Source organism: Amphiprion ocellaris, chromosome 3 (genome assembly GCF_022539595.1).
Source record: "Amphiprion ocellaris isolate individual 3 ecotype Okinawa chromosome 3, ASM2253959v1, whole genome shotgun sequence".
Classification (NCBI taxonomy): domain Eukaryota; kingdom Metazoa; phylum Chordata; class Actinopteri; family Pomacentridae; genus Amphiprion; species Amphiprion ocellaris.
Window position 1 is genome coordinate 412,874 of NC_072768.1, and position 27,127 is coordinate 440,000.

General features: G+C 40.3%; 2 long non-coding RNA genes across 2 annotated transcripts in view; one reads left to right on the top strand and one right to left on the bottom strand.

Moving 5' to 3' along the window:
- Positions 1-27,127, bottom strand: part of LOC118471462 (uncharacterized) — an 84,527-nt gene that overhangs the window by 22,638 nt on the left and 34,762 nt on the right. The window lies entirely within an intron of this gene.
- LOC129348596 (uncharacterized) lies at positions 5,465-9,213 on the top strand. Its single transcript, XR_008601193.1, has 3 exons — positions 5,465-6,247; positions 6,324-6,454; positions 6,660-9,213. It is a non-coding gene; the product is annotated as an uncharacterized LOC129348596 (long non-coding RNA).

Sequence of the window (27,127 nt, forward strand, 5' to 3'; positions counted from 1 at the left end):
GAAATTTATACGCCTTTACGCATTGCATTTCGAGACATGCTTGTATTCTGAAGGAGATGTGCACCGATACATGGCAGTGAAGTATTCTGTGAGTGCCGGGAATTTGTTGGTTATCATTTGATGGTCTATATTGATGAAGTTCTGAATACCTGTTCCATGAAGAAGCCTGGAACTAATTCCTTAACAATCTGTATTTGGACAAATTGTGAAATTATCAGGTAAAAAAATGATGGAATCATGTAAGTAACTTTGTGGTGTCGAGATCTCAAACAGCACAATCTGAAGGGTTGGAAAGAGGCAAAACACACGGACAACTCTGGAGGCAGATATATATTTATATTTATTTCATACAATAACATTAAAAGCTAAATACGCAAACACACAAAGGTAAACTAGCTCTATGACTCCCTGACATGCATAAATACAAATGTTTACAACGTTAAACATGCATAAATAAAAATGTTTATAATGTTAAACATGCATAAATATAAATGTTTACAACATTAAACAAATAAAACGTTATAAAACAAACAGCCCTCTCAGTGCAGCCCTCTTCGTGCAGCAGCCTCCGGCTCTGCAGACACATACTATTGGCCACTGGCAGCTTTTTTTTTTTTTTTTAATAAGCTGGCTGCTTTGAAAGTTTTCTTGATGTGGGACTAATTCACGAAATATTTTTACTGCTTTCTGCAGACTTCAAATCATAATTTGTCCAAAACTTTGGTTTCTGACCAAATTCCTACAAAGGTAATAACATTAACCTGAGCTGAAGTGTGTTCAGTGCTAATTAGCTAATGGTAACATGTTAGTAGTGTAGCTGTACGTAGGTGTGTTAGGATAGGACAGGATGAGATAGGATGGGTTAGGATAGGATGGGATGGAATGGGTTGGGATGGGTTAGGATGGGATAAGATGGAATGGGTTGGGATGGGATGGGATGCGATGGGATGAGATTCTTCAGTTTCCATACGATCATCATTAATTGGTGACTTTCTAGTCTGGTCCCATCTATAAAGTTCAACAGCATTCATTTACGTTTCTTTGTGACTTGAGTGGTGCAAAAATCTGTGTGATGTTTCAACGACTTGGTCATATGTTGGTTTATAAACCAAATATGGAAGCAAAGACGGATTATCTTCTGTCCCACAAGAAGAACTTTATGGTTTAATCTGACTTCTATCATTTTGGACTTCCTAGTTTCCTCTGCTCTCTCAGAGGTCAGTGTGAAGATGGTTTGTAATAAAAGTGTAGGTTTGCCTGTTGCAGGGTAATTTAATGCACTCCCCCTCTGTCTGAAAGCGCTTGACTTTGACTTGAAATTTCTCCTGAACCCCAACTTTGATTTACAACATTAAGAAAGTGGAAAATTACTCGACTTGGCGATTATTTCATGTCTTTTTTTCCCCTCTTCCTGCTCTCTGAGGATCTATTCCCTGTCTGAACTCCTCTTGGCTGATATTCTCTCACTAAAACACTCTGAGCATTTGTTTCTAAATGTTACGCGTCTTTTTGTGGATTTCCTTCCAGGAACATTCTGCTGCTCGGTCCACCTCTGCTGCATCCAAACGCACAATAAACAGCCTGGACCTCCTTCTGTTCTCTTCACCTCTACGTCTCACGGCCGTCACCACCGCTGTGTGTGTCTGTGTGTTGGTGTGTGTGTCTGTGTGTTGGTGTGTGTGTGTGTCTGTGTGTTGGTGTGTGTGTCTGTGTGTTGGTGTGTGTGTCTGTGTGTTGGTGTGTGTGTCTGTGTGTATGTGTCTGTGTGTGTGTGTGTCTCTGTGTGTGTCTGTGTGTGTGTCTCTGTGTGTGTGTGTGTCTCTGTGTGTGTCTGTGTGTGTGTCTCTGTGTGTGTGTGTGTGTGTGTGTGTGTGTGTGTGTGTGTGTGTGTGTGTGTGTGTGTGTGTGTGTGTGTGTGTGTGTGTGTGTGTGTCTCTGTGTGTGTCTGTGTGTGTGTGTGTGTCTCTGTGTGTGTGTGTGTGTGTGTGTGTGTGTGTGTCTGTGTGTCTGTGTGTCTCCAGTTGTGGGGTAACATGATGCTGTGGCCCCAGCCAGTTGCTGCAGATGGTGAGAGCCCAACAGCTCAGCGCTGGAGGGGAGCGAGGAGGAAGTGTTGTTATCACCAGCTGGCTCCAAGGCTCAGCCAGAGCAGCCGGTGAGACGAGTGCAGCAACAGGAACGCGTGGGCGGACATGCAAGCTGTACAGAGGCCCCTGAAGTCTGAGAGGGCAAGTGCTACAGGAGTGTGTGTGTGCAGCGTGTGTGTTGCTTCTAGGTACAGTACTACGTGTGTGTGTGTGCGTGTGTGTGTGTGTGTGTGGACTTCAATGCTCGTCAGCAGTGGCCCACACATGACGTACTTTCAGCTCAGCGTTTACTACGACCTTCATCTTGTTTGTTTGTTTGTCTGGTCCTCGGAGCAGCTGATGTTTGATGCCGTGGTGTTGCAGCTATTTGTACACAACTACCAGGAAATATCACCATAAAAACACATGAACAGTTTGTGTTTATTTTAGTTTTTAAAATGGGACAGTTTGTATTAATGAACACTTCCATGTAAGTATGAGAGATTATAGCCATATGGATAATTTCTGTCTAGTGTCCCGTTAGTAGATCAAAAATAAATAAATTATAGAAAACATGAAACCAGAACTGAACAAAGAAACAAAAAACAAGCAACAAGCCAGAACACGTAGTGCACATGACAGATGAAAGCTGGAGGAGCAAAGCAGCTACCAAGCAGTAAATAATTAACATTTACACATGATTATATTGCAAATATCTCTTATACCCTTCTATCATTATTGCACATTGCTAAACTACACTAACCCCTCTGTCTCTATAACATCAGATTCCACTACATAAATCCCTCTGACTCTATTACATATAACTGTGTTGCACATTTCCCTGTCTACATTACACATAATTACCCTCTACATGTCCCTTTAACACTCATTTCAGTTTCTCATTTTAAAGTCGCCTGGGCAGCCCATCGCCTTCTTTATCTCATGTTTCTGCAGACAGATGATAGGATGAGCAGACAGAAGTAAGCAGCTGGGAGTGTTTGGGTGTTTGGATGCTTTACATGAACGCCCGTCTGAGCAGATACCTCCGCGGTCTCTGAGGGATTCAGACCTGAAGGAACCTCTGACAGTTGGGAGGATGCAGCCATGAGACCTTGCGTACCAGTAAAACTAAAACAAGAACATGTTTCCCGTAACATACGTCGATTCCCCTCCCATTTTTAGCATTTTCTGTGTGCATGCGCTGCTGTGTGTGCAGTGAGTGTCTTTGTGTGGCCTTGTAGTGTTACTGAGTTCACACACTCACGGGTCTGCCTGGGAACCTTCTACTACACTCTTTAACCTTTTACAGACACTTTCACACTCATCTTTGCACACATTTAAAGGTCTGATTGCAGTTTTAGGGGTAACTGGGACCTCACTACAAACCTCTAAAGATGGGACACATGTTTTTTTTTTCCTAAGCAGACTCTTGTCTTTCCACATTTCCATTTCCATTTATGAAGAAATAAAAATAAAAACCCAAGGCCAGCATTCTGTTTCTGTCATCCCACCCTTTCCTAACAGCACTTATTGTTAGCACGTTCTAGCCACAACAACAAAAGGGATTGTCCGCTACAGCAGAAAGCTGACATCATCTCTTCCTTGTCTCTTTTAATAGCCTCTCTATGTTTGATGTCCATTTTCAGCTGCACCTCTGCCATGCTGCATCTTTAAGAGACTGGAGCTCCTGTTAGGGAAGCTGTTACATAACGGAGCCCCCCCACACCCCTGCCCCTTTCCTTCGCACATGTTTCAGAGTGTGACTGCCATGAGTTCAGCGCTGAATAGGGGGACAGAGGACCCTCTGAATGATCGGAGCTGGAGGAGGGAGGACAGAGCGAGATGTCCTTAGTACATCGTTCCATCCAGCCGCTCCCCCAGGCGCTCAGCCTCCAACAATGGGACTGTTCAACCAAAATAGTACCTTGCTTTAGCCGGCTTCCTGCCCATGTCCCGCCTTGCAGTATTTCTTACCCTTATCAAAAGGGGATTCCTAACTCAGAATGGAGACTGGGACGGGGGGGTTCGTTTGGGATACAAGATCTGCTGGGGATGGAGAGACTATAACTGAGAAATCACACACTGCAGTTAAATTATTGGACAGTTTAGTTTACGATGCAACAGTTCCACGCCCTGACAGACCCTCGGTTCTGCAGCTGGCATGAAACCTTCAGAGATCAGTCGACTCTGCAGCAACAACAATGGACAAAAACAAGCTCTGCATGCCCACAAAAACACAAATGACAGCTTGAAATAGGCTTAGTGACTTAAAATTCCCCTAAATCTTGGCCTGAGGAGGGCAAACAAGGTAGAAAGGAAGTCCTGTGAGAGTCATCATCGTACTCAGCTTCAGAAACATTTACGTCATCCTCTGAATATCTGTTAGGTACTGGATTAAATATAGAAGAAAGCGTTATTACTGAAGATAGAAAAGCTGATGTGAAAGGTGGCAAATCTCTGAATGATCTAATTAACATGATCAGCTGGTAATCTGGTTACAGGTTTGTTAACTTTATGAAATAATTTGGACGCCTACATTTGGTTTTCACTGAATCATGAAACAAAAACATCAAATAATCAAGAACGGACGCTGTGAGAGCTTTCAGAGTAAGAAGCTTATTTCAATGCAGTGGAAATTGTATGAAAATGTGATTATTAGTAGAAAAAGCAGCATTTTTTTGGAAGATTTTTGTATTGTTTCTGTGTAATGAAAAAGAACTAAATAAAAGAGCAGGTTGGGACTACAACCATCACAAGTTCTGGGGACGTTATCGTTGACAGAAACCATGTTTAGAGTTTCTTGGCTTTCATCCATGGACTTAATTACAGCAATGCGGCTCATTTCATGTGGTAGTTGGCTGGTTTGACTGCTTTATTCTGTTCAGTCCGTGTGATAGCTGTCATTAATGCAGCTATAACTGGACTGTTGGTTCTAGTTAAGCCTCCTGTTGTCCTCATTTACGAGCACCAAAAAATATTGTTTCCTTGTCTGAAAAAAATCCAAAAATTCTGCAAAAAAATTCCCCAAATTTCAGAAAATTTGCAAAACCTTCAGGAAGAAAATTCCAAGAATTCCTTAAAAGCTTCGCTTAAAAGTTTTATTTTAAAAAAAATCCCCCAAATTTGGCAAGAAAATATTTTCAAAAAATGAGTAAAAATCTTCCAAGAAAAAATCCTAAAAATATCTAAAGTGATTCCATATATGTCAGTAAAACTTCTAATATTTTCTTGAAGAACATTCACAAAATCCAGCGAATTTCACTGGATTTTGAGAATGTTCTTAAGAAACATTTTTAACATTTCTTTTTTCAAAAAAAAAATGTTCATAGATTTCCCAAAAATGTTGAAAATGTGGACATTTAAGTTTCACTATGAAAATATATTTTTTTCCACATTTTCAAACTTTAAAACGGGTCAATTTGACCTGCAGGACGACAGGAAGGTTAAACATGAGCAGCCTGAGGAGCGCTGCCATCTCCATCTCCATCAGACCTACAACAGCTTCTGAACCTTCACCAAAACATTTATAAAAACTAAAAGTAAAACCAGTTCTGCAGTCAACGACTTTGCAGAGATGGTATGAAGAGGAGACCACATGAAGGACTGAGGGTAATATGACATCGTTCTCCAGATTTCTGAGAAAAAGCAACCCGGCTCTTTCTCAGTCTGAAGACAGACCCATTCCTCCCCAAGGGTTCCGCTCAGCGCAAACCCAAGAAAGACTTTTTCTCTGCATTGTGTAGAAGACATGTTGTGAAAAGTTCTGGCAGCAGTGGGGGATGTCTGTGTGAGGGCCTCATTCATGGCTGTGGAAATATGATGTGGTGGGTAGATGCATATGGGGCTGTATACCCCCCCCCCCCCTCCATTATCTGAAGTGCATTCAAACCACGTCATCCCAGTGAAGCTTCATTCTGTTGCCCAGCAGAACACATCGGCTCTGAGCCTTGCTGGTTTCTTTCTCTGTTTCTACGACACAATGCAGGGACTAACCGGGAAGGCACCTTATGGATCCCTGGAGGACCACCAGGACTGGACAGCACACGTCCTCCCAGCACTCACCCTCTACTGTGGGAGAATATAGTCCTCTCATCTCATACTACCATCAATAAACTGATATCTCCTGAGCACAATGCACTTCCAGGGCACAATACCGGGGAATTCTGTGAGAACGCTCAGAGGTATCGATATATTTAGGAATGCAGATGAACCCATGCCTGTAGCCAAAACGATAACAAACTGTGTGTGAAATTCCAGGTGTCTCTAAACATGTGATGCAGTTACATACGAGCTTCAGAAGACTGAAACGAACCCATCTGGAAAAAAAGGAGCAAAATCCACAAAACCCAAAAAGACTCCCAAGAACAAAACCCCAGCAGTGATCAGCAGTAAGTATACTTGTCTCTCCCATTCAGACCAGTAATACATCCCAGCAGCACTTGGGATAGAATGCAGCTCCATACAATTAACAACAATTGGTTGCATTCCCTTAAGGATTTTCCCAGACAAAAGTGCTTTCCGTATCAATACTGTCCACAGCTCCCTCCCTCGCCTGCAGTGCTGTGGAATCATATCTGGCCTCTTTGTGCGCAGGGGGATTTCCAGCTGAAACGGTGAGCCGGTTGGGAATGGGCCACCGACCTCTGGGCAGCGTTCCTTTAACTGTGTGGGAACGCAGCACTCTGAATGAGACCAGCTGAATGACACCAGGACAAACGCCACCAACGTGCACAGATGTACGGTGACAGGGACACAGCTGGAGCGACAGGGAAGAGCTGGAAGTTGGAAGCTATGGTGGGATCCGTCTAGATCGTCAGTTTTACTGGACCTTCACATGGAAGCAGACATTTTACTGTGGAAGCTACAGGACTGGAGTGTATCTTAGACTGGTCTAAGTCTAAGACTAAGACTGGAGTGTATCTTAGACTGGTCTAAGTCTAAGACTAAGACTGGAGTGTATCTTAGACTGGTCTAAGTCTAAGACTGGAGTGTATCTTAGGGTGCTTTCACACCTGTTAGTCCGCTAGAGTGGTTCATTTGGACCCAAAAGTTGTTACAATGTTGCTATTTTCAACTGGTTCGGTTCGCATTCACACCAGTGTTTTCGCAGTATATCTCCCCCCAGTCGTTTGGCGGCGCTGTTTACAAAACAAGGCGTTTACGATGACGTAGGTGTACGCTGATTGGCGCAGCATGTGAAGAGGGAAAAATCCCGGAAGAAAACAACAGGCTGTGTTTATTTCATGGACCGCGGTTTATTCGTAAACAATGAACTATGCTCTCCTGTTCGTTCTTGTTGCCATATATTCGTGTTATTGTTTTATGCAGCAAGCACAAATACTGCTGTTGTTTCAGCATGAAGCTCGCATTCGGTACGAGAACATTATACAGTCGTTTTTGGCACGGAGAAGACGCATTGCAAGACGTTATCGGAGAAAGCGGGCGAGAATGTGGTTTAGCTAGCGCGAGTTTTTTTGCGCCTCCCAAAATTCCCTGTGCAGGTTGCTACGGAAGCTCCCGTAGACCAAAAAGTCTGCTGCTCCATCAAGCCGGTCCGAATGGAGACAGGTTTGTGTTCTCACCAGGAGCGAACCAAACTGGAGTTCACATAGAAGCGGACCGAGACCACCTCCCGAAAGTGGTCTCGGTGCGGTTTGTTAGTCCGAACCAAAAAAATCTGGTATGCTTTCACATCAGCCCAAACGAACCGTACTTGCAGGTGTTGCGGACTCCAGTCCGCTTTAAGCGGACTAAAAGACGTAGGTGTGAAAGCACCCTTAGACTGGTCTAAGACTAAGACTAAGACTGGAGTGTATCTTAGACTGGTCTAAGACTAAGACTAGAGTGTATCTGTGAAGGTTTGGTCATTGGAAGAAGAGCATCGACGGGAACATCTGCTTTGTATCGATAAATGACCTGAACAAACACAATCAATAAGGTCACAGTCTACCTGATGCTCATTTCTAGGAGACAGGACTTTGATGAAGAGTTTCCATCCATGACAACAGAAAACAAGAGTTGAAGTGAATTAGCCCTGAGCGATAAAACAACAGCAGTCTGGACCAGCTATAGGCGGGTCAGTCTATAACTTTCCTATAGGTTTTGAAGTCCGTGGGATATATCTGCATACATTTGTATTAAAAGTAATAAAAGTAATGTTTTTTATGTTTATTATGATCATGTCTTTATAAATTCCATAATTATTTATTATGGAAACAATCACTTATTATTAAAAAATAACTAGATATCACTAAAATGTCAACTATGTTACAAAAAGTCCCATTATTGTATATTGACCCGTCCAGAATGATTTGAAAATGATCCATAATTTCGGAAAATTAGTCCACAATGACATGAAATTAGTCCTAAATGACTTAGAAATTGTCCCAAAGACACAAAAATGATCCAAAATGACGAGAAAAGATCCAAGCTGACTTAAAACTTGATGAAAATGACAAGAAAATTGTCCAAAATGACTCAAAATTTGTCCAGGTCAATCTATAACTCAACTATGGTATAAAAGGTCAATTCTATTTTGACCCAGGCACTTTATACAGCAGTAAGAAAATCATTTACGAGAATGTTCAGAAGTTTCATGCTGTTTAGATTTAAATAAATTAGTAACGGTAGTAAGCGTGCTCCATTTTGGCTCAGAATCAGCCTATTGTATTTCCTGATGATGGGATTTCACACAGACCAGTCAGATATGCGAGTCTGCTGCCACTGATTCAGCCTCTTCACCTCTATCCACACCCCCTGACCTCCTGAGGTTCAGTCTGGATCTGGTCTGTTATGGTCTCCTCCTGACTGGACTCCCACGTCTCACCACCACCTCCACCTGAGCCACTTCCTTCCAGGAGGCTGACAGGCTGGACTTTGCGTGGAGGTTAATGTGTTTCCTGTCCAGTGATCCTGGTGTTGGTGGTCCACTCGGTGTCTAATGTTAGCATGATGTGAACGATTCAAACTGGTTCCTCTACCTGAACCTCTGAAGGCAGCACCCGACGTTCAAGAGCTGCTTTAACATTTGGACATTTGTTGGTCTTCTTGATGAACATAAAGATTCCCCAATCTTTATGCATTTCCATTTATTTGTGCATTTTCATTGCTGTTCTAAACACATTAGCATTAAAATTATCTTCCAAATCACTTGACAAATAAAGAACTTAAATTCAAAACAAACCTTTTTGAAAATGGCTTCCTAAAAATGATCAGTAATTATTGATATCTATTGAAATAAAACTATTTACTGGATAAATTCTTCAGCTTTTATCACTTAGCCCTATAATTAACATAATGATCTTCCACTACTTTGTTCTTCCAAACAGACAGCATCTCATGTATATTCCAGTGGATTGGAGTTTTCCACATGTTAAGATCAATAATCACCCTATTATAGAGTCACCAATAGAGTATGAAAACCTGCAACAAACCTTTAATTTAACCAATTAATAACTAATTAATTCATCAATCACTAAAAGATATTCAGCCAAAAACAAACAAACACTCCTTGACATCCAGTAACAAATATGCAAAGTGAAAATAACTTTAACAGCAGCTTCAAAACTGAAGAACCCCACGTAAACATACAAACAAATCTGAATCAATGCTAAAATGTCCTGCAGCTCACAGAGACTCTTTGATTGGTCCACAGAGACTCTGACATCTGTCCAGTCTGCGTTGGCATCACCTCGCCTGCTTCATTCGTGAATATTCCTTCACTTTCTAATACAAGTTATCTTTAATTTCCACTCATTTAGAGCCACAGGTCAACACTTTATTTCGAAGAATGAGGTACGAGTCAAAAGCACAACAGAAAACATGTCAGTGTCCAGATCCGTAAAGACTGTGTTCATTATCTCTTTCATCTGACTGGAAACGAGGCTGGCGACAGAATTCAGGGTTTAGCGAAAGGAACTAGTGTGGGAGCAGTGAGCAGATATCAGCATCAAAATAAACTAAACTGATCACTGAATCACACAGAGAATGAATGAAATTACATAAATATTAATGATGAAAATAATCCCTGCATTCTGCATTTATTTGGATCAAATAATTAAAATGAATCAAGAACAAGTCAAAGAATCATCAGAAAGGATGCTGCACAATTATCAGGTGCATAAAGACGGATTTTTGCAGAAAAAAGGTAAACTACAAGATTTAACCCTCCTGTTGTCCTCATTTAAAGGGCACCAAAAAATATTGTTTCCTTGTCTGAAAAAAAAATCCAAAAAATCTGCAAAAAAATTCCCCAAATTTCTGAAAATTTGCAAAACCTTCAGGAAGAAAATTCCAATAATTCCTTAAAGTTTGCCTGAAAAGTTTTATTTAAAAAAAAAAAAAAAAAAAATCCCCCAAATTTGGCAAGAAAATTCTTGTAAATATTTTCAAAAAATGAGTAAAGATCTTCCAAAAAATCCTAAAAATATCTGAAGTGATTCCAAATATATCAGTAAAACTTCTAATACTTTCTTTGAGAACATTCACCTAAAAATCAACCAAAATCCTGCGAAATTTTCAGGATTTTAGTTGATTTTTTGTGAATGTTCTTAAGAAACATTTTTAACAAATCTTTTTTTTCCACCAAAAAAGGTTCAAAGATTTCGCAAAAATGTTGAAAATTTTTGGAAAGGACGCAGGACGACATGAGGGTTAAAAAGCAGAAAAATATATTCTTTAGATAAAACTGACTATTTCCTTCACTAACATCAACCTATTCTATAATCCAACATAAACACATTAGAATGGTGTAAGAAAGTCATTCAGACAGAATGAGAGGAGTCCAACAAAACCGTCAATAATCCGGATATTCGTAATTACTATCAGTGCATGTGACCTGACATAGTGCAGCTCTTGTAAAGCTAAAACGCAATCTTGTGTCTCGATGACTGAATCACTTCAAAAAACACGTCTGTCCAGCGGTCAGTAATGAGCAGACAGACGGTTAATCAGATCTACCCCAGCTGCACACAAACCATTCTTCTCTAACAGACTTGTAACTGCAGAGACAGACGGACAGATGCGCCTCACAAAACGCCCCGTGAAGAAGAATGCAACCATTTGGCGTGTACAGTACAGCAGATGAATGGCTTTTGTTGAGGGCCTCACCGGCCGGCCTGACAGAGGGCTAAAGTCAGAACAGCCCAGCAGACAGACGGACAAAGACGGCCTAGTGGATTTCAGCCACAGTTTTTCTCTGGGGGCCTTTTCACGGCTAATCCAGCGGCCTGAGAGGAGCAGCAGGACGGTTGGTAAGGAGGCCTCACACTCTGGCAGCATTATGGAGGCAGATAAAGGAGCTAGATCTGCCCTCTGGGTCTCTGAAGTCCCTCATGTCGGCTGATCCTGTTCTCTGACATCGGACTATTGGAGGCAGGGCTGGCAGGTCATTGGCTCAGTCTGATCCAGGTAAGCTGCTGTTCCTCTGGTCTGTCCCGGCTGGACGTCCACTCCACCCCGGCTGTCCCCACCTTCCACCTCCAGTCCTTATTTGTCTCTGTCTGTCTGCTTTCCCAGCTCTCCACCCTACTTCTGGACGCCCTAAATCACCCAGAACATGCTTTTAATCATGGCCAATGCCTCAGAATCAAAAGCACTCTAAATACGTCACATTCCACATGGTACCTGTCTCTGTGGTGGCGGGACTTTCTCACACAACTGAAAGCCTATTTTTCTTTGAATGAGAGTACTCTATTGTTGTTCAAATTGTCCATCCAAACCCTAGCAACTTCCCCAAATCGGTATGCTGTAGGAATTTCTGGCTCCACTGCCAACTCCAGCTACCTGGTAGAGGGGATTAGAGCTGCTTTATCCTTTAGTCAAGAATGCGGAATGGCTGAACTTCTGACCAAGTCAGACAGGCTTCACATTCAAAGCCTGCGTTCCAGGGTGATGCTTCCAACCTCTCATGTCCTTCTCTCAACTTCAGATTCCAGAAGGACAGCTTCATGTCAATGAAAATAAAGAAATGATTCCAACCTGAACTTACTGTACCTCACCAACCGCGATGGAACCCAGAAACAAGTCAAAAACCTTCAACCCACAGGCAGAACACTCAGCTCACAGCCTCATCCTAAACCCTCGTGTCGTCCTGCAGGTCAAATTGACCCGTTTTGAAGTTTGAAAATGTGGAAAAAAAATATATTTTCACAGTGAAACTTCTGATGTCCACATTTTCAACATTTTTGGGAAATCTCTGAACATTTTTTAGTGAAAAAAAAGAAATGTTAAAAATGTTTCTTAAGAACATTCACATAAAAATCAACCAAAATCCAGCAAATTTCACTGGATTTTGGTTGATTTTTATGTGAATGTTCTTAAAGAAAATATCAGAAGTTTTACTGATATATATATGGAATCACTTTAGACATTTTTAGGACTTTTTTGGAAGATTTTTACTCATTTTTTGAAAATATTTACAAGAATTTTCCTGCCAAATTTGGGGGATTTTTTTTTTTTTATAAAACTTTTAAGGGAAACTTTTAAGGAATTATTGGAATTTTCTTTCTGAAGGTTTTGCAAATTTTCAGAAATTTGGGGATTTTTTTGCAGAATTTTTTGATTTTTTCAGACAAGGAAACTATATTTTTTGGTGCCTGTAAATGAGGACAACAGGAGGGTTAATATAATTATAAAGCTGGCATTTGTGTTTGAACATCTCATCACAGGATGTTGAGTTGGAACAGGTAGACCATGATCATCCCTCCTCCTCCTCTGCCTCCCAGCTATCATGTAAAAATAGCGATCATTGACAGCATTCCAGAGCCGTGACGCTGAGCTGAAAGTGACTACCGCTCCCAGTAAATGCTGAAATCCCTCCAGCTCATAAATACATCCCAGAGTTTCCTCAGAAAACAGTCGGCTACATCAAAAGAAGGACCAGGTTTAAAGAGCATCATAGAACGTTGGTGATGGCTAAACAAAGCAAACACTCCTAGTTCCAACTAACCACAACAATATTCATGATCAAATCATAAACAAATCAAATCATAAAACAGAAAGACATCTGCAGACTGAATGTTTGTGTAACGCTGCCTTCACTGTGTTCATTTCTATTATTTACAGTTTGTTTATGTGGATCTATCCATCCATAAAGGTTCAGATTACTGCAGGAACAACAGACATCTCAATGGTGTTCTCTGTTACCTGTGAAAGTGACACTCCTTTCTCAATTAAACCAACTATAAAACCGTATTAGATTAAAAGACACCTACATCTGAGATTTGAAAGGTTCAGTTTACGCTGAAAGAGTCGACTTTAAATTCTAAGAAAGTGTTGCTAGGCCGCAGCTACGATCAAACACCAAAACCAAATCTTGCACTTATCTCAAATCAAAACCGAACGGGGCTTTTCCATTTTTAGTCGCTGCCTGTTCGAGTGATACCACATTAGACGAGTGGAGGGTGTAAAAGAGAGAGCAGAATCACACAAAACAAGGTGTGTCTTGGTTTTGGCAAAGTAAACGTGTATTATTCTGAAGAAGAAAAAGAATAAACAGGAACTCCTCCAGTAGATGTTTATGTCACAGATAAAAAAATGAGAAGTTTGCATCTACATGAGCAGGTTAGTTTTAACCCTCGTGTCGTCCTGCGGGTCAAAATCGACCCGTTACAAAGTTTGAAAATGTGGAAAAAAATATATATTGTCACAGTGAAACTTCTGATGTCCACATTTTCAACATTTTTGGGAAATCTTTGAACATTTTTTGGTGGAAAAAAGAAATTCTAAACTTGTTTCTGAAGAAAATTCACAATTTTTTTGTTAAGTGTTCTTAATAAAAATATCAGAAGTTTTACTGATATATATGGAATCACTTTAGATACTTTTAGGATTTTTTTGGAAGATTTTTACTCATTTTTTTGAAAATACAAGAATTTTGCCAATTTTTTTTTTTTTTGTAAAGAAAACTTTTAAGAGAAGCTTTTAAGGAATTATTGGAATTTTCTTCCTGAATGTTTTGCAAATTTTCAGAAATTTGGGGAATTCTTTTGCCAAATTTTTGAATTTTTTTCAGACAAGGTAACACTACTTTTGGTGCCTATAAATGAGGACAACAGGAGGGTTAAAGAAAGGCTGTCAGACTGCTAATCAGAGCATCTGTGGCTGCTAATAGTTAGGGTTTAGAGGCTCTCTGGTTGGTCCTTGGCGGAGGGTTAGGGTTAGGTGTAAGGTAGGAGTTAGGGGTAGTGGAGAATGGGATGCACCTGTGAGGGGGAAGCTCTCAGCCTTGTCCTTCTCTCAGCTCTGCAGACCAGCTGACTTCTATCACAGGTTCAAGTCCATCAAGGACAGCAGCACTCAGGCATGAAGGAAACTAACTCCTCCACCGGTCTGAAGCAGAGCTGGACACGTCTGGCTGAGTGTAAGAGACGTTTCCCCAGTAACATACAGAAAACACACATATATACACTCTACATGTTAATGGGATGTCAGCAGGAATGGAAACATTTTCCTGCTTCCTTTTAATGAGCAGTTTGAGAATTGTTCCTGGATTTTTCATTCCTCGAAAACCCCGGAGCAGCCAGGGAAGGGAGGCTCTGGCCGACACCTGATGCCCTCCTCCTGGCACCAAGGGCCACTGAAAGATTCCTCAGGCCTGTGAAAGCAGCCGGCTGCGCTCAGGGTTCAAAGATTCAACAAATTCCAGGGCAGCTCTCAGGGGAGAGCTACTTTGTGAACGACCACACAGAACCAAAAAGCCTACAAATATTTGAGAGGTAATTATAGACTCAGTAAACGTGTCGGGACGATGCATGTTCTGTTCATGAATACTGCATGGATGTGGTTATTTATAGGTCTGTCTTATTTTTACATTATTATTTGACAAAGAAACATGAAAACATCTAAAGGAGTATATTGGAAAATAACTGGATGATTATGTAGGAACACCTGCATGGAAAACCTGCAGCAGTCTGGGATAAAGTGATCACTAATGGCTGATTGTCAAATTAGATGATGAGGAAAAAAACAGTAATGTGGGAAACGTTCTATTGGGGTGGGAACCGGCTGCTAACAGGGCTGTGTGTGTGTTGTGGTGTATGTGGGGCCCGTCCAGATGGACTGAGGGCCAATATGGATGGAGAGGGGTCACAACAGAAACCAGAGCATCAAAGCTAAGAGGGTTGATTCCAGAAACTTGGCACTTTCAAGTAGCACTTATCCAGGGGTATCAAATAAACGGAACCCTGCTGTCAGAACGGGAGCCTGGAAGGAAATGAGTCGAGGGTCATGACCTTGAAAACTAAAGTCAAACGTCGCCGGCCACCAAACACTCACAGAGTCGCTGGGTAAGCTGCACAGCCCGGCCCTCTGAATGCCAGATGGCTGGAAAATCCGAGTGGATGTCTGGTGGAAGTCTCTGAAGACCCTGGTCCTGCCTTGGCCCTCCAGACTGACACTTAAGTAACACGGCAACTGTCACACGGCGACCACACATCACTCTGGACCACTCTCATTTGTCTTCTCACTACGTCCCAAAAACTCTCAGCTGTCAGCATTAACCCTCATCAGTCTGTCTGTCTGTCTATCAGCAACATTACTCAAAAAGGGACCAACAGATTTGGATGAAATTTTCAGGCAAGGTCAGAAATGACACAAGGACCACCTCATTAAATATCCACAGTGATGCAGCTTATAGTCTGGATCCACGGATTTGTTCCAGATATAGCTGCAGGCACCGCGTCGCTGTAACCATGACAACAACTGTGTCTGTTACCTGCTGATGATTACATGGTTGCATCCTACTACAAACTGACTGTGATTTATTAGTTGGAAATCATCCAAGGAACAACTGATTAAACTGTGGGCTGTTTCTGAGTCCCGCTACATATTTAGGTCATGTATGTAGCAAACCCCAGCCAGACAATGGTGAAGCTCCTGATGTTTCACTAAGCCTTTATTTACGTTCAGCCGTCAGCCTTATTTTGAACACAAATTCACCTTTCTGTCCTTCCCTCCTTTCTTCAGGAAACACCATCAGAGCTTGTTTCCATTCCAGCTGCTTCTACGTTTAGACACATCCTTTACTAGACAGCAACAGCTGGAACCGTTTTCTTTCATCTTTACAGGAATATTCGGACTTTTCAGCAGCGTCTTCGTCATGTCAAGAAACTGCTTCTTAGATAAACACTTCCTGTGCTGCTGGAATGGTGACAAAATAAAAGCCTGTAACATTAAAAATACGCCTTCATAACAAAAGCATGAAGGGAACGGTTATTGTAACACCAGCAAAACAAAGGTTTGCCAAAACTGATGAACTGATCAACAGACCTTTATAAGAGTAATTTACACGCAATTTGGTATAAATACATACCATGCACATGCATAACACATGCCTTTGCTCAGGCCAAGTTCATTTTTTGTTAAATATTTCATCCATCGGAAATGATAAGACAACTGAACAGCCTTGGAGGAGGACTGCGCCCTCTGAGTGCTTTCCTAGTTTTTTATTTATTAGTTGGATTTTTCAGTCCCTTTAGGTAGTCGTCACCCACATAGTTTCCATCACATAAACCAAAGCTTCTCTGAGTCCAGCCAGATTTGTGGTGTTTATATAGAAAAATCATTTGGGGCCCATGGGGCCCCCAGCTGGACTGTGCATCTTTTATTTATGTATGTTTGTGTTGCTCTTGTGATGACTGCTTCTGCTGCGTTGTGTTTCATTCAGGAGCTCTTACACTAATACTGTAAGTAATACACGTCAGTAATCATCAGTAGTAATTTCACTGTTTCTTTCATATTCGTATCTACAGATGAGTCACGTTTTAGGAAAATATACATTCAGAGGATATGGACAGGTACAGAAATATGAAACAGATTAAATACTACTGGGGTCCAGCTGGACAACAAGTGTACGGATTCATGGGTTTGGCCACGGGCACTGAGGAGGGTTAAAAAAAACAAAGCAGATGAGTCCGTTGATGAAGATGTGAATCCATGTTTCACTTCTACCCAGCTCAGTGCTTTTCAAAACCTTCAGTCACTGTAATATTTGCTCAGCAGTGACAAATGCTTCTTTGGGTCTCTTCCACCTCTGTACAGCCCACTGTGAACGCTGTTATGCCGTTAACCACACTGCCGGGGCATAATGACGCATCGCTATTTCACCATGGTAACAGAACTAACAAATAACTGATGTATCTCAACTCTCACATCAGATCTTCACTTTGTTTTAACCCTTGTGTCGTCCTGCGGGTCAAAACTGATCCGTTTCAAAGTTTGAAAATGTCGGAAAAAAAATATTTTCACAGTCAAACTTATGATGTCCACATTTTCAACATTTTTGGGAAATCTTTGAACATTTTTTTGGTGGAAAAAAATGTCCAGAAAATTTCACTGGATTTTGGTTGATTTTTATGTTAATGTTCTTAAAGAAAATATTAGAAGTTTTACTGATATATATTTAATCACTTTAGATATTTTTAGGATTTTTTGGAGGATTTTTACTCATTATTTGAAAATATTTGAAAGAATTTTCTTGCCAAATTTGGAGGATTTTTGGAAAATAAAACTTTTCAGGGAAACTTTTAAGGAATTATTGGAATATTCTTCTTGAAGGTTTTGCAAATTTTCAAAAATTTGGGGAATTTTTTCGCTTAAGTTTTGGATTTTTTTTCAGACAAGGAAACAATATTTTTTGGTGCTTGTAAATGAAGAAAACAGGAGGGTTAAGCAAACCTCGCTTCCAATAACACACCTCAACCCTGTCTGACATGTTTCCTACAATGTTGGTTACTAAGAAAATGAATCTTTCTTTTCAGTAAATGACGAGATCATTTCTCGACTCTTTGAAGCAGCGCATGTCTTCTAACGTCTCCACTGAGCCCTGCCTGCGGTGGAGAGTGAAATACAGCTAATGACCGCTTCCTGGCCAAGCCTCGCCTAACTAGGTGGGATTAGGAAGCTTCACAGAGTCTGTCCTCATTCCAGACCTGCCGAACATCCAACTAGTTAAAGGTTCAGTCAGCAGCGCTGCAATGAAGCTGCATGAGTCATTCCAGCTCAACACGTCATAAGCAGGTCCACAAATGATGCACAGAGTGTTTGAAAGCTACAGAATGCGTCTTTATAGACATCGCACTAATGCAGTCAATAAAAAGACAGAAAACCCCCATCTCCTCGCTCTAATCCCTGCCAGATCTACCGTCTGCTCACAAACCTTCAGCTCAACCCGAGGCCTCCAGTTCACTGCCATTAGTCCAATAATGGCTCGTCAAGGTGTCCTGTTTCTGTCGCATTGTTGCATGAATGTTCCCCTGAAGTAGTCCATGGACCAGACCAGATACTGGAACCATCTCAGGTGACCAAACCTAAGTGGTGCTAAAATGTACGTTGGGTTAATAGAAGTACATAAAGATGTGAGAGCCTTTCCTCACTGGCAGCTTTATCACTTATTAGTGAAATGGTCACATTCGCCATAACCGCTGTATGGCACAATTCATTTAAACCTCACTGTATGCAAATATCACATCTAATATGAGTCAATAATCAAATAAAACTGTTAGAGAAAGGGGAATATATTCTAATAATTAAACATCAGACCCAAATGAATGCATTTCTTGTTTGTCTCTACTTTCTTTTCATGCTTATCTGTTTTTGTCATTTTATGTCTTGTTTTTGTCACAGACAATCTTGTTGCCATGGCAACAAGATTTGTTTGTTATAGCATTGTTCTGTGTTGTAAAGTTATGAATACAGATGATGATATGTAGCATGTGGCGTTTCTTATTTTTCTTTTTTCGTAGTGAGGGATAATCCTATCGCATTCCGTCCCGTCACATTGATAGGACTTTAGGCTCAGACTCTGTGTCCATTAAACCAGTGATAACATTTATTAAGCTGTGAGTCTGCAACGGCATCATATCAAAATGCAACCTAGAGACATATAGCTAGTTAAAAATACCAGAAAGAACTGGTCACCTCGAGATATTGGAAATTTTGGGTCCAGGCCCATGGACTAAAATCAAATCATGTGGAGATGAGCAGAGAGTAGGTGGCCTCATCAGGTTTATTGGAGGACGCGGTGTTCTGAATTTCAGTCATCTGCAGATAAAACCGTCTCCTACAAAGCATCGGAGTTCAGTATTTTTAGATGTTCTTCCTGTCTAGTCAGCAGTAAATGGGCTAGTCTGAGGATTTTCCCAACATCAGAGGAATGACCACAGCTTTGGCTCATGAAGACATTCGACATCGTCCAACAGGAAACTTGAATGCACTATTTCCAAATCGTTTCCTCTGCTCAGCTAGTTTTGAGTGTTTTTCGATATGTAGCAACATATCTAATGAAACAGGCTGTTGTGCAATGATCTCCTCTGATAGCTTCCCAGCACTGACTCTTAGCTGCCAAGACTGAGAGCACTTGGATGTTATCCCCATGTTTCATTAGCAGACAACCGGCTCTGATTGGTCCAGATCTTCATCACACTCCGTTTTTAGATGTCAGGTTTCAGAACAAACAGCCAGAAGTTTGGCTCTAAATGTGTCTCGTGATCAAATCCTTCAATACAAACACCTATTTAGCTTCTTCCACAACTTTTTAACAACATCTCTTTTAAAATAGTGGTTTTATTGTGAACAGAAAAGTGCTGATTTATCAAGAAGCAGCATTAGAAGCATATATGCTGCTCTGCCACTAAACTAGACAACAGTTATCAGTTTTAGGGAAAAATAGCAGTGAAAGGAGATGAAACTTCAAAATAAAACTGGTGGAAAAGCACGACTGCTGGATAACCAACTCAAATAAAAATAAAAACATAATTCATCTGGAAGTGTGGACTAAGAAGTTAGATAATTTAATTTATTCTACACACTTTAACCTACTTTTTTTAAGAGAATGATTTTGTTTCTAGATTATTTACAGAAGTCCAATTGAATACATATATGTTTTGCTGCCACTTTATTTTCAGAGCTAGATGATTTTTATTTTTTTGTGCATGAAAATTATAGCAGTGAAATCAGGCCGGTCTGATCCATGGAGGCAATACGTGTTACATACATCCCGCCAAAATAAAAGTGGTGGACATACATGAGCACCGTATGGCCAATCCAAATAAAATTACCAGCATATAATTTACCAAACAGAAACCCTCCTATTTGACTAAAAGTAGACAATTTCATTTCTTCTACACCATTTTGCTAATATTTCTTAAGAGAACAATTTTATTTTGAGAATATTTGACAGAAAAGTGTTAAACTATAAAGAAGTCATATTAGATATATTTGCTTGTTGTGTTTTTTTTGAGAAAAAAAAACTGCAGTGAAAAATGGCAGTTCTGAGCCAAGAAGATAAAACTTTTTTCTATATGTGCCATTTCAAAATAAAAGTGGTGGACATGCATCAACACCGTACGGTCAATTCAAATAAAATTATCAACCTATAATTTACCAACCAGAAACCCTCCCATTGGACTAGAAGTAGAATAAAAAAAATGAGAATGTAATTTCTTCCACACCCTCTTACCAGCATTTTATAAGAGAATGATTTTATTGTGAAATTATTTAACAGCAAAGTGTTAAACTATAAAGAAGGTCAGGTAGATATGACTGTCTTGTATTTTGCTTTTTTTTTTGAGAAAAAAAACAGTGAAAAGATCTGATCTACAGAGATTATACCTGTTTCTATACATGCACCCTGCATTACAAAATAAAAGTTCTGGACATGTATGACCGCTGTATGGCCAATCCAAATCATTTATAGAAATTATCTAATTTATGTAAACCCACTCTGTGTATAATTTGCCAACCTGACACCCTCCTACTGAACTAAGGTGCAAACAGATATGAAAGCCAGCAACTGTATCGCTGCTTATTCAAGAGAAAAAAATAATTTCGTCACCAATTTTTCAGTTTTGGAGATTGTGTTGTTTGTGAAATTAGCCATCTGCTGAAGTGTTCAGATTCCGTTCGCTGTGGTTTCAGATGGCTGCTGAAGTTTCATGTCTCTGCTGGGTTCGGTCATCTGTTTCTCTCATAAGTGGTGGTTTTAATGCATCGACACACAAAACACACAAAACACATGCAGTTGTTGTTTTTATCTGAAGATGGATCACAGTTTTCACTCCCAACATAAAAACATAAAAACCTCCTGCTGCACTCGGAGCAGAAATGAGCTTCATGATCAGGATTTAAACTAACAACCTGCATGTCTGTAAACACAACGAGGAGATTACTGATGACAACTTGCTACAGAACAAAAAAGCTAAACAGGAAATAGAAAAAACCACCCCGAAACACCAATTGCCTCACATTCCTAGAAATCCTCCAAAAAATGAATACCCAGAACAGGACGTGCTGCTGTCCTGTCTGCGTCACTGCGTTTCCATCCTGCTGTTTGCTAGCTTCACAACGGCTGCTTTGTTGCCTCTCAAACACGCCACGCTGCAGCTTTTTACACGATACATGAACTGTGAAGACAATGAGGCTGAGTTATGACATTAGAGCTGCGTTAGAAACCCCTCAGCAGCATCGACCCATAGCTGAAACAGCGATAAGCATCATCCTGACAGTGTAAATGAACAACACTGCTGATTTCACTGTAACCTAAAAAGACACAGAATGAGGTTAGCGACTGACCATGTGAGTTCTAGTGAAACGTGGTTGAATTCAGGGAAACTAAACCCAGCATCTCCACGTCTGCTCCATCCACGGCTGTATGAACTGACATGAACCTGGACCTTCAGTTTAGCATAAAACCACACGTAAGACTGGTTCATCATCACATGTAAATACTCTCACACCTGACTCACTCTTACGTCTCTTTTAACCCTCGTGTCATCCTGCGGGTCAAAATTGACCCGGTTTAAAGTTTGAAAATGTGGAAAAAATTATGTATTTTCACAATGAAACTTCTGATGTCCACATTGTCAACATTGTTTGGGAAATCTTTGAACATTTTTTGGTGAAAAAAAAAGAAATGTTAAAAATGTTCTTAAAGAAAATATTAGAAGTTTTACTGATATGTATAGAATCACTTTAGATATTTTTAGGATTTTTTGGAAGACTTTAACTCATTTTTGCGTAAAGAATAAAGAGTAAAGAATTTTCTTGCCAAATCTGGTGGATTATTTTTAAATAAAACTTTGGTTAAATAAAACTTTTAAGGAATTATTGGAATTTTCTTCCTGAAGGTTTTGCAAATTTTCAGAAATTTGAGGAATTTCTTTTCTGAATTTTTGGATTTTTTTGAGACAAGGAAACAATATTTTTTTGGTGCCTGTAAATGAAGACAACAGGAGGGTTAATTCACTACAGAACACAGGAGTCATGAAGTGAATGTTGCCAGCAGGGAACATGGATGCTGGAGGTGTAGAGCGGCTTAGGTGTGGCTGGATCAAAGTGAAGTGTTGGTTTGGCTTTAAGGGACACGGGTTCAACGGTTCTGCCCCAGATGGTTACACACCTGTGGGCCTCAAACACCCTAACCCTAACCCTCTGGGAACCTCCACAGCTCCAGGATGTAGATTCAAAAGGCTTCTGAGTGCAGAAACACTACAGATGAAACTGTAGAACCTGTCATTAAAAAATGTAATCTATTTTGAAAACAAAAAAGGCACAAAAGTGATGACTTTATAATGAGACCGAAAACGAACCTTAACCCTCCTGTTGTCCTCATTTACAGACACCAAAAAATATTGTTTCCTTGTTTGAAAAAAAAATCCAAGAATTGAGCCAAAAAATTCCCCAAATTTCTGAAAATTTGCAAAACCTTCAGGAAGAAAATTCCAATAATTCCTTCAAAGTTTCAGAGGTTTTAATTATATAAAAAAAAAATCCACCAGATTTGGCAAGAAAATTCTTGCAAATATTTTCAAAATATGAGTAAAAATCTTCCAAAAAACCCCTAAAAATATCTAAAGTGATTCCATATATATCAGTAAAACTTCTGATATTTTCTTTAAGAACTTTCACATAAAAATCAACCAAAATCCGGCGAAATCCACTGGATTTTGGTTGATTTTTATGTGAATGTTCTTCAGAAACATTTTTAACATTTCTTTTTTTCCACCAAAAAATGTTCAAAGATTTCCCAAAAATGTTGAAAATGTGGACATCAGAAGTTTCACTGTGAAATGATATTTTTTTCCCACATTTTCAAACTTTAAAACGGGTCAATTTGAGGGTTAAATTCTCTTCTCTGTTCTACAACCTTCATGCACGGCATCTCCCTCATTCAAACCCCAACTGCTCCAGCTTCTGTTGTTAGATTCTTACATGCATATGTCAAACACAAACACTCTGCTCTGTTTATTGTCCTCTCTGTCTGATGCCACGTCTTCCTTTGTGTCCTTCTAGTCACAATCAGCAAACCAAAAAGAGGACTCAGAAACAGTGCAGGTGGTGGAGTTAGTGTGCCATATGGTGAAATTCAACATGTTTTATTGTGTTTGGCTTCAGCTGATAATGGTGAATATTAAATGGAGATCTCATACATCTGGATAGTTAAATTGTCTCCGTGTTTACGAGCTCACTTTGTGCTTTTACACCTGCCACAATGTGTGGAGATAATTGGTCTCAATGGAGCGGCTAAATTGCTGCTACAATTCCAGCGTGTCTCTCCACTTACAGACACGTCAAAGAGTGTAAAAGAGTGTAAAGCTTCGTCGTGTTGCAGAAACAGTAGGCTGCACTGATGGGATGAACTGTGTCTAAAACAGCAACTAAGTGAAAGAAGGTCAGATATAAATGTTGAGTGTTTTATCTGAAACTAAACTTCAGTTTTGTGTTATTTTGACACACAGTTCAGCAGTTATTTGAAATCAACATGATGAACTTCTAGGTTTTTATCTTGTTATCTAGTATGACATATTTGCACTGGTATGTTACCAAGTTGTGGTTTTTGTCTTTTTTTCCTTTTCTTTTTTGATTTTATTCTCATATTACTTGCTCTAGATTTGTATATATATTTATCCCTATTTCTTTGTTACGTCACTGTTGCACTGCCTGCTCTACGTGCCTTTTTAATTGCCCCCCTGGGGACAAATAAAGTTTTCTGAATCAGTTGCATCACTGGCTGAACATTTCTGTCTGAAAAACACAGATCAGACTTCCAGATCAAACCTGTAGAATCAGTCCTACTGGAACTTTCTGCATCATTAGTCTTTTTCATGTTTATTTTTATTATTGAACACGTTGGGCAGAATAAAACTGATGGTGCAACTTGTCATGTAGTGTAGAATAGTTTATAATGTTTGAGGGCAGTCCAAGGTGAGCTCAACATTAGTCCAACACGATCCAAACATCCGTCCATCCAGTCAGGAGTCAGGTATCAGATCCAGCAGGCCATCCCAGACATCCTTCTCTCCTTCAGTGTTTTCCAGTTCATCCTGGGGTACCCTGAGATGTTCCCAGGCCAGATGAGATATGTAATCCCACCAGAGAGTCCTGGGTCTGAACCAGGGTCTACTCCTGGCTGTGCCCACACAACCCCTAACAGAAGGCTCCAAGAAGACAGTCCTGATCAGATGCCGTCTCAACAATCAGCGACTTTACTCTGAGCTCTCTGGATGTCTGAGGTCCTCACCCCTAAAACTGAGCCCAGCCGCCCTACCAGGAAACTCAGTTCAGCTGCTTTTATTGTCAGTCTAACTCCTGCAGTGACTAACCAGAGCTCCTGACTACAGGTGAGGGTTAGACCAGAGACTGAAGGGTAAATCACTACCTTCATTAAACCCAACAATCACCTTCATCTGCAGCTGGTCATCAACTCAGTAAGACTACCAGAGGTTTGTGAGCCTGGCTAAGAGTGTTCATGTAAAAGGAACAGTGCTGGCATCACAGGACCATTCACACACATGAACAAGTGCATGCTTCTCTCAAATGAAACTGCAATAAGGTTAGAGATTTAAGTGATGCAGATGCTGAAGGAACAAAAAAGGAATGAAAGTTGGCAAAGAAAGACCTCAGATTGTTTGAATGTTTTTAGACTTATCTTCCCATCATTAAAGCACCAATTTATCTGCAGCTGTGCTCAGATGCAGGTTTCTAATTCAAGTTTCAAGATTCAGTTTAATTATCATAATGCATTGCACGACTTTTTAAAATGAAATTACAGATGTGGTCCCTTTATGCTAATCCAGACAAAAAAAAAAACCTGAAAATGTCATAATCAGGTGATAGAAATAGTGGTGAAATGCAGAGGAGGAGTTCAATAATCTTAGACTTAATCTTACTGTTAAATGTTTCAGCTTCAGCGCTGGTGGAGTCCAACAGTTTATATAAAAGGATATGTTTAAACCAATGAGTTGACTTTCTGCAATTCTTATAAAAAGGTCCACAAGTAGAATAACAGAGTTTAGTGTTTTAATCAGTTTCTGTTTCATACAAGTGAATTTACAACAATTAAATGGCTTTAAAATGCCTTTCCTCTCTCTATATGTGTGCACTGAGCTACACAGGAATTTAGAAGAGTGGGGATGCACTGGCCAGTAAATCCATCCATCCATTATCTATACACTGCTTAATCCTCACTAGGGTCATGGGGGGGTGGAGTCTATCCCAGCTGACTCAGGTGAAGGCAGGGGACACCCTAGACAGGTCACCAGTCTGTCACAGGGCTACATACAGAGACAAACAATCACTCTCACATTCACACCTACGGGCAATTTAGAATGATCAATTAACCTCAGCATATTTTTAGACTGTGGGAGGAAGCCGGAGTACCCGGAGAAAACCCACGCATGCACAGGGAGAACATGCAAACTCCATGCAGAAAGATCCCGGGAAAGCCGGGACGTGAACCAGGGATCTTCTCGCTGCAAGGCGAATGGCCAGTATATATTTAAGTTATTTCAGTTATATATATATAAAACGTAAAGAAAACAAAATAAACCGTATCACTGCAGATATTCTATTTACAGCGATGTGACTTCATATTTGTCATTAAAGTTGGAAGTCCAGTGATTTATTTTTGCACTTTAATAAAGTTGGGGGACTCACAGAATAAAATTAAATTAAATAATCATCAATATCAAAGTATGATTTTTAGTTTCTAGAGTGTTACATTCTCCAATAACAAAAAGACATTCTTCTCTACTAGATTCCCTTTCCTCCCCAATGGCCACACCTCCAGGACGTAATTCAAGATTTCTGTTAAAAATAACGAGAAAAATGGGCGCCCGTATAGCTCAACGCGTTGAGCGGGGGACCCATGTACAGGGGCTGGTCCCCGATGCAGCTGGCCCGGGTTCGATTCCCGCTCGCGGCCCTTTGCTGCATGTCTTCCCCCGACTCTTCTCCCCTGTTTCCTGTCTCTCTCTCACTGTGCCTATCTAATAAAGCTGACAAAAAGGCCAAAAAAAAAAATAACTTTAAAAAAAATAACGAGAAAAATAACTTTGATGACATTATTAGAGTTATTCTTTTCTGGAGGAGATTTTGCCAACCTCAAACATGTCCTGATAATAGCTGAGCAGCAGATCTACAGTCACCATCATGAGTCAGTCTGTCTGTAATCTCACTGGAAGCCTTTTGTACACATGTGACTCCCTACCAGCCCCTAAGCGTGGCGTATAGGCACCATGTCATCACCATCTACTCCGATCACACGGAGCCAAAATGTCCCAAGTTTTACTATTTTTAACCGTCATCGTTACTCTCCAGCCCTGTGGTCTTCATTCATTCAGCCTCTATCGGGCCCTGTAAAGTATTTTAGGAACAGAATCTCCCGGCTGACTCACTACAACATGTGAGCAGCACAGACAATGAATTAAAATGAGTGCAGCAGTTCCATCTTAAGGTCACCAGCAGGTACTACAACCAGAAGATCCTCCACGCTGGTTCTACATTTTCACCCTCTTGTCATTCTGCGGGTCAAAATTGACCCGTTTTCAAGTTTGAAAATGTAGAGAAAAAAAATAGATATTTTCACAGTGAAACTTCTGATGTCCACATTTTCAACATTTTTGGGAAATCTTTGAACATTTTTTGGTGGAAAAACAGAAATGTTAAACATGTTTAAGAACATTCACAAAAAAATCTACCAAAATCCAGCGAAATTCACTGGATTTTGGTTGATTTTTATGTGAATGTTCTTAAAGAAAATATTAGAAGTTTTACTGATGTATATG